The sequence below is a fragment of the Sus scrofa genome, chromosome 13 (assembly GCF_054392235.1).
Source record: "Sus scrofa isolate SSC_HxYL_T2T_F1_AM1 chromosome 13, Sscrofa_HxYL_maternal_Yorkshire_Landrace_v2.0, whole genome shotgun sequence".
Taxonomy (NCBI): Eukaryota; Metazoa; Chordata; class Mammalia; order Artiodactyla; family Suidae; genus Sus; species Sus scrofa.
In genome coordinates this window covers 195,604,112-195,620,398 of record NC_139395.1, presented here as the reverse complement: position 1 = coordinate 195,620,398, position 16,287 = coordinate 195,604,112, and the positions used below count along the sequence as shown (strand labels likewise).

The window sequence follows — 16,287 nt, the reverse complement described above, 5'->3', positions numbered from 1 at the left end:
ATCCTTAAGCCTAGAGCAGAAATAGGTGTGTAGTAGGGACACAATTATTATATGGTGAATGAATGAATGAGTGAATGAATAAATGAATGGAATTACATTTTAAATAACATGAGCAGAGGATTTAGTCCATCAGAGTACTGGGATGGCTCCATGTTGGCAGCTTGATTCTGAAATCTGAGGAAAGACAATACATCAAGGGCCTGATGTTCCCCCCAAGTGACTTCTGAAGCCTTTGTCATCCTGTGATTTCTAGTGTTCAGTTTTTCTTTCATTGCTCTCTGAACTCTGCTTGCATAAACCAAATGGGAGAGATCAACTGTAGAAGCTATAAAAAAGGTTTGAAGATAGAATGAGAAGTGAACCAAGTGGAAGACTGGGGCAAGCAGAAGTAATCTTGAAGAAAGCTGCAAAGGTCAGGCAGGAGAATATGAATGAGGGGAGCAAGGGTGAGTCTAGGTTTAACAAGAGGGAAGCATTCTGCTCTAGACACCTGGAAAAGATAGTTGATCCATTTATTCTGGCTCATTTTCAGGAGCAAAATGGAAAGATGAGTTGATAAACAAAGTCAGTGTGGGTTTATGTGTGTTACTTGCTTATAATAAGTTAGTATATTTAAGGCATAAATAGTGATTATTGAAAAGTTCATTTTCAAGATTATAGAGCCAAAGCAGAAGGGAGTAGAAAAGTGAAGCAAGTAAATCTGTAAGAATCAAAACCACCTTTCTCTCCTTATAATCATTAAGAGTTGCAGCGAGATAAAGTTACTAGTACCCACCTCAAATCATTGTGAACCTTAATGGCAGTTGTGAGTTTCAGGAACCATACACAGATTTTTGTCTACTCGTCAATTTTCCTTTACTTTCATAAGTAGAATTACTAAACACTTTGCGTTAAAATATATGTATTTTTTGAATCAGAATCAATGAATCCATTTAGCTCTTCAATACAGATGCTTAGAGTGGAATTTAACAGCCCAAATTTATTGAGTATCTTTTATGTTTTAATCATTTATTTGTATTTTAAAGATCATACATGAATAAGATTTCTGATTCCTGCCCTAAAGGAATTTACAGTCTAATAAAAGAAACAAGTGTTTTGTAAGTGGTAATTATTATCGTAAGTGAGACCCTGAAGAAGAAAAGGGTAATATTTCATGGAGGAGAATCGAACTATGAAAAGATCAGTATATATTTTAAAGGGAGCAGCATTTGAGTTGAAACTTGAAAATTATTTTTGTGATAAGAGTTCAGTAAAAACCATTACTCAGGAAGAAAACAACAAGGAAATAGAGCAAAGATTTTTCAGAAAATAGTAAAAATGAACAAAAAAATATGAATAGGCGTAAAAGAACTTGTGGCATTGAGACACATTAAGACTAGGCTGAGTCACATAAAAAAGATGATCACATATGGTATATAAATAAAATTATGTAAGAATGGATAAGAAGTGACAGATTTGAAAAAGATTTTAGAGTTAGACTTGACAAGATACAATGACTGATTGGATTTGGATGGAGAGGTGAGAGAAGTAAAAGTTGGCTCCTAAAGTTTTAGCTTGGGGAATTGAATGTGTAATAGCCTGCTTAACTAAAATATTGATTAGAGTAGGAATAAGAGGTTTGACGTGCAGCTTACAGCACAATGTAGGAAGGAACTTATACTAGTTCCTGGTGGAGATGTGCAGTAGAAAGGTAGAAACACATATCTGGAAGTTTGGAGTATTTGGGACAGCAGGTATAGATTTGGGAGTTATTTTATAGGTGGAATCAACCATGAGGCTAATTTATGGAATAAGCCAGGGATGAAAAATCAAGGAAGGAGATCTGAGTCCTTAGACCAGGCACAGAAGTCAGAGGGCAGTAGGTCAAATGATGACTTGGAAAAGAGAAAACTGAAGCAATGCATGGAGACTATATCTGAATTTTTATTCTATTTAGAGTATTTCTTTGACTCTTGCACAAAGATTTAATGGTGCTGTATAGAAATTATACACTTTAACTTGAAACATTAAAGTTATGCTCTTACAATTTTTACCTATTTAAAAAAATTGTATGTCTGTTTAGCTTTAGTAGAAATATTTACTTCTATATTGTCTTTAACAGATTAGTAATAGAGTAGTATCTTTAATAGATGATTAGTTACAGTAGTTGTAGAACTGTGCTCAGAAGGATTCTGAGGGTTTCTACAAGCTCATCTTAAAAGTGCCAGAAGTATTTGTCATAGAGAAAGAACTGGGGAGTACTGCATGTTCACTTTGAGAACAGGGACTTTTTCCGTCTTTCTTTATAGTCCAACACCTTGTGCAGTGTCTGCTCCTGGCAATAAATAACCGCTGAGTGAATGAATAAACGAATGAATACACATTGAATTGCAGTGGATTTGAGTTTGGCCTTGAGAAATAAACAAGATTCAGTCTGACCGGGTCAGTGCTTCTCAATCAAATGTCATGACATCCTACTTGGGCCACAAGTAATTTGCTGCAAAAAAATAATTTACAAAACCTTGCCAATGATTACATTTAAAACAATGCCTTGAATTTATGGTGTCTAATGACTATATTCTCACTCACATTCTAACTTGATTTCTTGAGTAAAAGATAAATGAGGAGATTCAGAGCTGAATTTCTAAGAAGCACAGGAAACTCTGGTTACATGACGCCATGGTAGTGGTTCCCAAACACAGGCTTCTTCCATCAAGATATCTAGGTACATAGAAAATCATGAAAAGTGTTGAGTATGTAGATATAGGGAAGAGGAAAATATCAAGTGGAAAGAAACTATCATATCAACAATTAATGGACGTGATAAGAGAACAGAGGCCAGAATACGTTTGACATAAGAGAAGGGCTTGAACCAGCCTAGTTGAGGAGACTGGAAGGCTCTATGAGATGCTATAGAGATATGAAATGATGAGAACTGTGTTCTGTTATTCATTGGGTGAAAATATTGGGAAATACACTTTTCACTCACCTACATAAAAGGAATTGAATTTCTATTTAATGAAAGGGTCGATGTGCCTTAATACCAGGTCAAAAAAAAAAATAGTAGTAGAAATAAAAGCTATTTGGTAAGTTTGGAGACTGGTTTAAGAAGGGCAATGTCAGAAACATTTACTGGTCAAGTTTTTCAGTACAGCCGCCTCCAAAAAATGAAATAGCCATTATCCTAACAGCGCACAAAATGCATACAATATAAGTAAGTAATATAATTTTGTCATTTGAGGTCATGTTAACCTTCTTGAAGATAGAGCCAAGTACTCCCTAAGTTAATCATCACTTATTTTGGAGTTGGTGGCTATTTTGGCTTGAAGTTTTGTTCGGAACAAGCATGTGAAAGGCTGCTGAAATGCTATATTTGTTTATGTAAGGTCAGACTAACCCAGAGGTCTTCAAGTATAAAGTGAGAAAAGTTTAGATTGGTCCACAGTTGTGTATGTGATTGTACAAAAGATAAGCCATCCTTTACCGCCCTACAAGGTCAGACTACTCTTAATACTAAGTGCATTTACAGATATAGTAACCATTCAACTGAATGTGAAATATATTTAATGTGTAGCATGTCTTGAAATTTATATTTTAAAACATTATTTTCAATGTATAAAAGGGGAAATCTTAGATATTGAGAGTAGTGTCAGATCTTGCAATTTACTTTAAGACATCACAAAAAGAGCCCTCAATTATGAAGTTTAATATTTCACTGACTCATGTCTAAACAATCAGCATATGTCTTGGTGAAGAGCAGACTACTGGCCTGAAAATTAACAATTAATTTTATATTAAGTTTGGCAGAATGGGAACGGCACAGTCAATAGTGCTAGCAAACAGCATGATTTATAGATCACTTTTAATTAAACATGAATTCTTTAAAGTTATTATAAAAATGAACACATTAAATTTAGTTCCTTTATCATTAATATTTTAGTAAGAGTATAATGGGTGCATTTTTATAATCTGTATTTTTTTAGATATTGTCCATCTGTCTCACCTGTCCAAATGCCAATATATGGATTAAAACAATGATTGCAAAGATAAATGACCCAAAGGAGACTTTCAGAACAATTGATAATTGGACTGAGATAAATTTGATATTTTAAGTGATCTTTCTCAAAGAACAATGTGTTATTTGGAAGGAGCCATTCATTTTTTTTTCGGCATTAAATATTTGTCAGCTCTTATAATTGAAACTTGAGCTAAAAACTTATGACTAAGTAAAATTCAGGGAGAGAGGGAATTTTTTATATGTCCATGTTGGATGAAGAATCTTCAATATGAAAGCTGCCTTTTTTTTTTTTTTTTTTTTTTTTGGCCTTCAGATAAGCCTTTCTTTTTCTTAGTGGAAGGTCAGTTTAGAAGTCTATAGAAGGATTTAAGATAATTGGCTTTAAATTAAGAAACTTCAGGGAGTTCCTATTGTGGTGCAGCAGAAACAAATCTGACTAGTATCCATGGGGTTGTGGGTTTGATCCCTGGCCTCTCTCAGTGGGTTAAGGATCCAGCACTGCCGTGAGCTGTGGTGTAGGTCTCAGTTGCAGCTTGATTCCTGCGTTCCTATGGCTGTGACGTAGGCTGGCAGCTGCAACTCTAATTCTACCCCTAGCCTGGGAACTTGCATATGGTGCAGGTGTGGCCCTAAAAAGAAAAAATAAAAAAGGGAGAAGCTTCAATAAACTCAGAATACCTGATCCCAAACACTGTTTTCTTAGAGAAACCCAGTGCAAGGAATAATGTAGCCTGGGAAGCATGAATGAAAACACAAATGATAAGGGAATATTTACTTCTAGAAATCTAGAGATAAACCACAAAATTTAACAAGGTGGATCCACAAGGAAGGAATTATACTATATATATTTTAACTTTAAAAATATAATAGGAGTTCTTGTCATGGCTCAGTGGAAATGAATCCAACTAGGAACTATGAGGTTTTGGGTTCGATCCCTGGCCTTGCTCAGTGGGTTAAGGATCCGGCATTGCTGTGAGCTATGGTGTAGGTCGCAGCCATGGTTTAGATCTGGCATTGCTGTGGCTCTGGCATAGGCCAGCAGCTGTAGCTCCAATTGGACTCTTAGCCTGGGAACCTCCATATGCTGCTGGTGCGGCCCTAAAAAGACAAAAGACTATGTGTACACACACACACACTTGCATATATATATATATAATAGCTTTATAAATCTAATTGATATTCTATGAATTATTTGATGACTATTTTAAGATATATTAGTTGAATGTTTGCTAGCTTCCTATCATTGCGTAGGTACTAGGCATGCAATAGGCAGAATAAAGCAGACATGATTCTGGATCACCTAAAGATTCACAGGCTGGTGAGGAGGACAGGAAATTATCAAATCACACAAAAGGTGTCCAACTACAAATTTTGCCCTGTGGGTTCTCAAGACAAAGAATGTGGGTTTACGACAAAGAAAACAGGCTTGCCCTGAGAAGTAAGAGGATACTTGAGTCTTGGTTTAGTGGTCGAATAGAAATTAACTAGGTGAAAGGGGCTCTTTCAAAACAGTATTTATTAAATAAATGAAAATAAATTCCAAGTAATTTTCCTGTGATGGAGGGCAGCATGAGTCACCTGAAAATTTGAAAGTCAGTGGAGTTGAAGCATTGAGAGCCAAGCTTAAACTGATGCAGGATAAGTTAGTACAGAGCAACCCAATACTGGGCTTTAGTCTCTATCCCAGGAACAAGTAAAAACTATGAAAGGATTTAAGCAGAATGAATGATCAGTTTATGTTTTCAAGAGCTCCCTTCTGCTGTAGGATATAGGATGGATTCCAAAAAATCAGCATGGCTATGAGTAAAAGAGTTAAGAAGAGCAGATGTGAGAAAAAGATGCTGTAGCTTGGACTTGGCTAGGAGGAGTGATGGAGACTGAGACAAGTGGATGGTTTTAAAGTCAATTAGGAATAATTATCTAGCAATTGCGCTGATCAAGTTTCTTGATTGAAAATAGTAAAAACCAACTCTAGAAAAAGAGAAAATTATTGGAAAGATATCAAGAAGGTAGCAGAATTGAAGAGAAATTAGAAAAATGAGCTTGGGAAACAGGTGAAAAGAAGAGTAGACACCCAAGTACACAGCCAAAATCACTTCTCTGGACTCTCACTGCAACTATGGCTACTGTGGACAATCTCAAACTACTTTGCATCTTCACATCTTTACATATCAAGACCCAAAGACCCAACCAGAGCATTAACTTCCCTGAGCATAGTTTATGGGCCAGAGCCCCAGTGACTCTGGGAGCAGGAGGGGGATAATTTACCTCCCTTTACCTTCTATCCTCAATGATGGGCTCAGTCTCCCACAGTGACCCAACCAATGAGGGACACTTTCACTGCCAGGATGTTCACATTATGTTTTAAAGTCAAATTGCAATAGATTGAATATGGCTTGAAATAGACAGCAAGACGTGAGACATGATGCCGCTTCCTGAGATGAGTTTAATTGGGTTTAGGTTTTTTTCCTGGAAAAGAAGAGAATCAAGAGTTTGTTCTTGGGCATCTACCTAAAGGATAAGATAGGTACTTTTGGGTCTCATTTTGACCTATACTTTATTATCTTATACCCTTATACCCAACATATTAAACTATTGGTGTCTCTAAATAAGAAACTCCACCTGTAGTTAAAATGAACAAAATTGTGATTATTAGTAATGGATTACTTATCCTTTTCATTTTAATCATTTAAAACTCTTTTTTTCTTAGATGACATATTTTAAAAGATAATCTGTAGTAGTTTAGTGTATGAATCGGTTTCGAAATGGGAAAAAATGAAATAGCTCCCCTCATTCCATCAGTACATATGAGATTCTTAACCTGATGGTGTCTTTTATAATGTCTTGGGTAATGAACATTGATAAGAAATATTTTATTGTAAATTACTCTAGGTACCTACCAATAATCATTTAGAAAATAAATTATAAACATCATTGAATTTCTAATAAGTAGCCTATAAATATTTGGAACATGCTAAAAGAACTTAGATTCTGTATACGTATTGTTCAGATACAGTTAGAAAGCTCTTCTCTGCAAATGAAGAATGAGAACATGGGGAGTCTTATGTATATTTTGAGACTATACTCATACTATTAGTTTTAAATAGTATGACTTTGAAATAGCCATTCTTATATAAAAAGCACTTAATTAAATTAATTTAAAATATTAATAGACAGGAGCACTTACTTAATTTAAAATATTAATATGCAAGAGTTCCCACTGTGGCCCAGTGAGTCAGGGATCTGGTGGTGTCTCAGCAGTGTCTCAGGTCACTGCTGAGGCTCAAGGTTCAATCCCTGGCTTGGTGCAGTGGATTAAGGACCTGGCATTGCCACAGTTATGGCACAGGTGGCAGTTACAGCTCAGATTCGATCTCTGGCCTGGAAACTTCCATATGCCACTGGTGCAGCTAAAATAAGATAAAATAAAATAAAATAGAATAGAATAAATTATTAATAGACATTGTGATGGAAAATATTACTGAAAATAATGTACAACTTAAAATCAACCATATATTTTAGTTTTTTTAATTGTCATAATTCACATGATGTGTTCATTCACTATTTTATTTTTTTCTTTCAGTTTTCCTGAGATATATTGACACACAGCACTGTATATGTTTAAGGTGTACAGCATAATGATTTGACTTACATCACGAAATGATTGCCACGATATGTTTAGTGTATTTATAATCTCATATAAATACAAAATTAGAGAAATAAAAAATATTTTTTCCTTGTAATGAGCACTATTAGGATTTACTCTCTTAACAGCACTTATACACAACATACAGCAGTGTTAATTTTTGATCATGTGCACTACATATTTCAATCATAGTATGAATTTATCTTAAAACTAGAGGTTTGTACCTTTTGACTACCTACGTCCAATTCCTCCTCCCCCCTCCTCTCCTCTCCCCACCTCTGGTAACTCGCAAATCTGATCTCTTTTTCTATGAATATGTTTGTTTTTGAAGCATAATTGACCTATAAATTATGTTAGTTCCTGTTACACAACACGATGATTCAATATTTCTATACATTACAAAATGATCACCATGATAAGGCTAGTTACCATCTGTCACTACACTAAGATAGTACATAATTATGGACTATATTCCCCACACTGTACATTTCATACTTTCGACATTTATTTTGCAACTGGAAGTTGTACCTCTTAAATGCCCCCATCTATTTCTCTTCTCCCCCTTGCCTCTAGTTACAACTTAAAAGATTTTTTAGTATAGTTGCTATGTTGTACAACCATAACCATTATCTAATTACAGAATATTTTTATCATTCCCATGGATGACTTAAAACTCTATAAGTCATCCATGCCAATCACCACTGCACCATACACATGTGAGCACACACATACACACAATTCCCAGGGAACCACTGATCTATTTTCCGTGTGGATTTATTTGTTCTAGACATTCTATATATATGGTATCATACAATAAATGACCTTTTGTGTCTGGCTTTTTTCCCACTAGCATGTTTTCAAGGCTCACATATTTGTAGCAGGTAAGAGTATTTTACTTCTTTTTTATGGTTGAATAATTGTATGGACATACTGCACTTGTTTATTCATTCATCTATTGATGGACATATGATTTACATTTCCCTAATGATTAATAAAATTCAGTATCTTATGTGCTTATTGGCTCTTTTTATATCTTTTGCCTAAAACTGTCTGTTCTTTGTCCACTTTTGATTGGATTATTTGTCTTTATACTGTTGAGTTTTAAGCATTCTTTTTATACTCTGAACACTAGATCTTTATCAGTTATATGACTTGTAAGTTTTTTTTTGTTTTTTTTTGTTTTTGTTTTTGTTTTTTTTTAATGGGCACACCTGCAGCATATGGAAATTCCCAGACTAGGGGTTGAGTTAGAGCTGTCACAGCCACAGAAACACCAGATCCAAGCTGCATCCGTGACTTATGTTGCAGCTTGTGGCATCACTGGATCCTTAACCCACTGAGTGAGGCCAAGGATTGAACTCACATCCTCATGGAGACAAGGTCAGGTCCTTAACACACTGAGCCACAACCCCATGTCATTTCACTTTCTTGATAAAGTCATTTAAAACACACAAGTATTTAATTTAATGAAGTCCAGTTTATCTTTGTTGTTGTTATTCATGCCTTTGGTGTCATATCTTAGAAAACATTGCCTATTCAAAGAGGATACATATTTATACCTATTTTTTTCTTCTACAAGTTTTATAATTTTAGCTCTTACATGTACGTCTTTGATCCATTAGGACTTAATTCTTATATGTGTGTGAGTTGGGAGCCTAATTTTGTTCATTTGCAGGTGAAGAGCTTGTTGTCCCAGGACACATTGAAAAGACTATTCTTTTCCTGTGGCGTGCCTGACACATTGTGGAAAATCAATTGACTATGGACATATGGATTTATTTTTGGACTCTCAATTCTATTGCATGGATTCATTAGGGGAAAAATCTATTTATTAAAGGTATGATGAGATAAAAAAGAAAGTATATGGTAAGGATGGAGTTCTCGTCGTGGCTCAGTGGTTAATGAATGTGACTAGGATCCATGAGGACACAGGTTTGATCCCTGTCCTCACTCAGTGAGTTAAGGAGCTGGCGTTGCTGTGAACTCTGTTGTAGATCACAGATACAGCTCAGATCCAGTGTTTCTGTGGCTGTGGTATAGGCTGGCAGCTGTATCTCTGATTCAACCCATAGCCTGGGAACTTCCATATGCCCTAAAAAGTATGGGCCTAAAAAGACAAGAGACAAAAAAAAAAGAAAGAAAGAAAGAAAGAAAGAAAGAAAGAAAGAAAGTATATGGTGAGGATAAAACATGAAAAAAAATGGCAGAAATAGACCTAAAAACTTAGTAATTATAATTTGCTCATTACTTAAGCAAATCTTCATTGCATGTCTATTAACTGCCCACTGGGAGAAATATACAATAAATAAAATAAGGAAAGAGTTTGGCATATTGAGAATACTAAGTGCTATGGAAAAATAATAAATCAGGCAAGGGGTTAAGGGGTGCTGGGTTTGGTTTGCAATGAGTAGTTGAAATTTGAGTCAAAGTGTCCAGGAGGTAAGGGAATAAACCCTTAAGATAGCAGTGGAAGAGCACACCAGGAAGAGGGAACAGACTTGCAAAGATGCTGCAGGGAACAAACCTGGCCAATTTAGTAAAAAAAAGGAGGTCAGGGTGGCCAGTGTCAGAGAAGATGGGAGGGGTGAAGGTTTACATCTGCCTGAGAATTCACTGTAAAGATTTTTGTCTTTTCCTCTGAATAAGAAGAGAATCCATAGAAAGGTTTTGAGTAGAAAATAATTGTTATCTGACTCACTTTTAGACAGAATTATGGTGGCTTCTAAGTTGAGATAGGGTGTGGTGGAGCAACTACAGAAGCAACAAGGGAAGTAAAGAGGTTGTTGCCAAAAGGCAAGTGAGAGATGCTGGTGGTTTGGTCCAGGCTGATGGTGGTGAGGATAGAGAGGTGTGATCGACTGATAGTGATAGATAGATAGATGGACAGATAGATAGAGTTGATTAATTGTCAGAGCAAAAGAAAAAAAATGGAGTTCCCGTCGTGGCGCAGTGGTTAATGAATCCGACTAGGAACCATGAGGTTTCGGGTTCGATCCCTGGCCTTGCTCAGTGGGTTAAGGATGCAGCATTTCCATAAGCTGTGGTGTAGTTTGAAGAGGTGGCTCAGATCCCACGTTGCTGTGGCTCTGGTGTAGGCCAGTGGCTACAGCTCTGATTGGACCCCTAGCCTGGGAACCTCCATATGCCGTGGGAGTGGCCCTAGAAAAGACAAAAAAAAAAAAAAAAAAAAAAAAAAGTCAGTAGATAAAACTCTCAAACCAAAAGGCAAATTCTCTGATTGAACTTAAAAAATATATATATATCCACTCATATGCTAACATCAAGAAGAGATATACTTGAAACAAAAGGCATAAAAGGGCTAAAAATGGAGGGACGAGAACAGATATTCTGGTCAAATAGAAGCAACAGAAAGTGAGGATAACAATTTTTTTTTTTTTGTCTTTAGGGCTGCATCTGCAGCATATGGAGGTTCCCAGGCTAGGCATTGAATTGGAGCTATAGCTGCTGGCCTACATCACAGCCACAGCAATGATAGATCTGAGCTGCATCTATGACTTACGCCACAGCTCACAGCAACAACGGATCCTTTAACCCACTGAGGGAGGCCAGGGATTGAACCCATGTCCTCATGCATACTAGTTGGGTTCTTTAACTGCTGAGCCATGACAGGAACTCTGATAACAAATTTTAATAAGGAAAAAATATATAATTCAATCAAAAAATTAAAAAATAAAATTAAGTCTCCAAGTAGGATGGTGGCAAAAGAAAAAGTAGATTAAGAGGATGTAATGATCATCAAAATATATGTACTTAACAGTATAAACACACTTCATATATACATATATGTATATATATGATATATATCTGAACAGTAAATGAATATCTCACAAACGGATACATCTGTAAGATTAAAATGAACAATGTGTGAAGTACTTAAATTAAAATATCTATCAGCTTGAACTAATATGCCCAAGATATAAATATATTAAAAATTTACGAATGGAAAAAAATATTTTTTCGAACAGAAAAATAGTCCATGTACTATTTTTCCTGTAAAAGGGAACATTTAATTCCAACTAATCATCACTTTGTGGACTGTATTTTCTGATCATGTCATAATTAATGAAGATTATTTTACGTTTTATAAACTCCATGTCTAAAACTAAAAGAGACCCTGATAAATAATCCATAGGTTAAAGAATAACTTATTAAGGATATAAATATACATTCACATATATATATGTATTTGCCCAATGATATACTTGTTCTCACTGGCCAAATTGACTAAAATAAAAAAGACCAATAGTACCAAATGTTGTCAAGCATGTGAAGCCATAGAAATTCTCACACAATGAGGATACAACCATTTTGAAAGATAATTTGGCTTTTCTTAGTGAAGTTGATGATGCAAACTCCATGAAGCATCAGTTTCACTCTGGAAACTATCCCCTAGAGAAGCTCTCCTATGTGTGAACCAGAATAGATGTGCAGAATTTCCACAGTAGTGATAACAGGGAACAGGAAACAACCCAAATGCCCACCAATAATAGAACAGAAAAATACACTGTAGCACCTTTATAAAATAAAATGTTACACAAGAACAAAGAGTAATTAATTACAGTTATTTATTTAAATGAAATTGGGTAACAAAAATTAATATCAAACAAGAAAAGAAATTTACAGACAGAAAAACAGAATGGGTTTCATTTGCATTAAAGTGAAGAACCTAGATATGTATTTGGCAAAACTATAAAGGAAAATTAGTCAAGGCATTGACTGATATAAAATTCATGGTTGTTGTTACTTTTAGAAGGGAAAGAAAGTTGAATGCATTTGAGGATCATCAAAAGTAACTCAGTGGTAGGTACATGAGAGTTTATTTTGTTATTGTATATAAAATAAACAAAGAAACATATAAATAAACCACCAAAAACCTGGAAGTGTATACACCATTTGTTGATAGTTAATTATGAGTGAAGGATTTATGGTGAGATATACCTACTGTATTATTATTCCATAAATATTTTCCAAGATTTTCTATAATGAGCAAATAATAACTGTATATGAAAAATGCCCAAAGCTAAAACAAATTCTAAAATGCATGGTCAGGTATGTTGGCTGAAGGTCTCAAAGGAGACTCATGCTCTTCAGTGATCCAGCAGCCAGCTTCAAAGCCTCAGCTGACTGCAGAGGGTCTGACAAACAGGGATGCACACCCAGTTAGCCATCAGCTTTCTAGGTCTCTAGTACCAGAGTACAGGGCTTTCTGAGAAGAGCTACATGGCTGGCTCCACAGTGACCAGGCCAGCATGTTTGAGCATATTCTAAACACAGAAATGTTGGCTCTCCAAGATGAGAATTGGAAATTTTTTTAAACACATGGATGAAAAAGTTAAAAGAAAGAAGACAAAGATGCAATTAGAAAAATTTTTAATATGAAGTAAATTATCATGAAGCAATAATGATTAAAAAAAACTCAGTAAACAGTTAGCTAAAAACTGGAAAAAAAAGAAAGAGTCTATACCAATAAAACAGGAAGAAAGAGACAGAAAACTATGAAATCAAAACAAACCAAAAGAGAGAGAAAGAGGAAAATAAAATCAGAAGTTGTTTTCTTTGTATGAATTTACTCCTAGGCAATGGCAGGATGGAGAGAATGTGACAAGGATATACCTCAAAATAAGACTGATAAATGAGAAATAACTACAGACAGAAATTTAAAATAGAATAAAATGCTATAAAGAACTATAAAGCAATACATTTGAAAATTGCATGGTAGATAAATTTTTGCATATTATAAGATGGAAAAACTGGCAGAAAATAATATAATCTTGAATAGATTAATACCAATTAAATGTTAAAGTAATCAATCAATTCCCCTCTCCCCTCACTAAACAAAGAGCCGCTAGCTGAGAGAGTTTTATACTGAATGTGACAAAATTCAAGGCACATATCATCCATTTTTATTACAAATTCCTTCAGAAAATAGAAAAGAAGGAAACATTGACCAAGCCCTTTTAAAAGACTAGGGTAACCTTGATTTCAAAACCAGATAATGGCAATACATAAAAAAGAAAGATATGAGTCTATAACTCTTGTAAGCAAAGACGCAAAGTCTTAATTAAAGTAATAGCTAAATATAATCCAGAGTTAAATAATAATAATAGTAATGTATCATGATAAATAAGGTTTATCCTGGGAAGGCAAGACTATTTTAACATCAGAAAAATATGTCAGGTTAACTCAGCATATTAATATATTAAAGAAGAAATATTCACATGATTATCACAATAGATGCAGAAAGATTATTTGATAAATTTCACTCTATGTCTGATATGGGTTCTCAGAAAATCAGTATAGAAAGGATTAACTTTAACTTGATAAAAAAAATTAGCAAATCCAGAAGCAAATATCACATTAAGGCAGAAACCTTAGATACAATCTCTGGAAGACCAAAATAAGAGAAGGAATTGGCTCACATCTGTACTGTTCCACATAGAAATAGATACTTCCACTATTACATTAAGTCACACACACATAAGATAGAGATATAAGTGCTGGTAAGGAAAAATGTTATTATTTATAGATTGTTTATGATCAACTACATGAAAACCCAAAAGAATCAATAAACTATAAAACCTAGTGACAAGTGAGAGGTCAGATGAATGAATAACTTTCAAAATTCAGTGACATTTTTTTCTAAACTAAAAATAACAGGTTGAAAAAATAAAAAATAAAGAAAATAAAATTGACCATGTTAAGCTCCATCTAAGAAATAAACTAAAAAGAACCCACATACCTTTAAAGAAGAAATGAGTTAAACTATAAAAAAAAAGAAGATAAATAAGTGGAGAGAATGGCCATATATATGGATAGGATGACAATAATTTAAAGGTTGAATTTTCCCCAAATTAATCTACAAGTCCCATAGAATTCTCATCAAAACTCTACCAAAATTTTTTGAGATATTCAGCAAACTTCGACATTCATAAGTAATTTTAAATGAAATTAAGACCTCATGCAATATTAGGGGAGAGAAAAGCAAACTAGGATTTCTTGCCCCACTAGATAGTAAGACATATTTTGAAGACATAAGACTCTGAAGTACTAGTTGGAAACAGGCAAATAATCAGTGGCACTGAATAGAAAGCAGACACTGGTGCGGAAAGGTGGCAATGTCAATAGAGAAAGAGTGACTTACCTAGTGATTGCTTTGGGAGAACTGGTTTGCTTTACAGAGAAAAACAAACTTCATAGAGATCAAAACTTACATGTCCTAGGTCAGCCAGAATGGGATTAGTTGATTATAAAGACATTATGATTGTGATCTTTGAATAGAGGGAAGTTTCTTAAACCAGAACCAAAAAACACAAACCACCCTAAACTGATGGATATTCTATGCAATGAAATAGATGAAAGAAGAAAGTTAACCTACAGTTGATCAGTTAGTTGATAGCCTGGGAGAAGACATTTCAAATTCTAAACTTTTAAGGGATTATTATCTAGTCTAAAATATTGAAAGAATGCCTACAACTCTGCAACCAAAAAAAAAAAAAAATGGACAATGTAGAATATGCACAAAAAGAATTAACCTACATAGCTAACCAAGTATTTGAAGAAATTCTCAAACTTATTTTAGTACTCACAAAAATGCAAACTAAATAAAAAAAGAAAGAGCCCTTGATTATCAGACTGACAGTAAGAACATAAATAAAACCGGCCTATGACACAGCTGCAGCAACACTGGATCCCAGCTGTGTCCGTGACATCACAACTTGTGGCAATGCTGAATCCTTAACCCACTGAGTGAGGGCAAGGATTGAACCCACATCCTCATGGGTACTAGTCAGGTTCTTAACCCACTGAACAATGGGAACTCCAGAAATTTTTCTTTTTTTTTTTTTTTTTCTTTTTTTTTTTTTTGTCTTTTTGCCTTTTCTAGGGCTGCACCCACAGCATATGGAGGTTCCCAGGCTAAGGGTCCAATTGGAGCTGTAGCAGCCGGCTTACACCAGAGCCACAGCAACTCGGGATCCACACCTCGTCTGTGACCTGACCTACACCACAGCTCACGACAATGCCGGATCCCCAGCCCACTGAGCAAGGCCAGGGATCAAACACACAACCTCATGGTTCCTAGTTGGATTCGTTAACCACTGAGCCACCACAGGAACTCCCCAGAAATTTATTTCTTAAACTTCCAATGATACCCAATTCATACCCAATACTGTGGAGCTAGCTTAGTAAACACTACATACAAACAAAAATGGCTAAATTCGAAAAGACCAGCAACACCGAATATTGGTGAGGATATTTTGCAACTACAACTTTCTCATACATTGTTGCAGGAGCATAAAATATCACAACCCACTTTGGAAAACAACAACAACTGGCAGTTTCTCATAAAACTAAATTGTGTATCACTTAGTAGTTTCACTCTTAGGTGTTTCTCAAAAGAAATGGAAATATAAGTCCACAAAAGACTTTACAAGGATGTTCGTGGTAGTTTTATTCATTTTAGCTAAAAACTAGAAATGGACCATGTCTCTATCAAAAGAAGAATGGACAAAATATAGTATATTCATAAAATGAAATGCTAACAAGGAATTTTACAAAATGAACTACAGACACATATAACAAAAATGAATCTCAAATATTTTTTACTGAGCGTGAGAGAGGCTTA

At 35.0% G+C, this 16,287-nt stretch overlaps 1 long non-coding RNA gene across 3 annotated transcripts in view; it reads left to right on the top strand.

Moving 5' to 3' along the window:
- The window catches only part of LOC106505835 (uncharacterized), a 31,578-nt gene that overhangs the window by 12,923 nt on the left and 2,368 nt on the right, over positions 1-16,287 (top strand). For all 3 annotated transcript variants that reach the window (XR_001300635.3, XR_014823720.1, XR_014823721.1), the window contains 2 exons: positions 8,494-8,524; positions 9,319-9,480. This is a non-coding gene — a long non-coding RNA (uncharacterized LOC106505835). The remainder of the gene's footprint in view (positions 1-8,493; positions 8,525-9,318; positions 9,481-16,287) is intronic.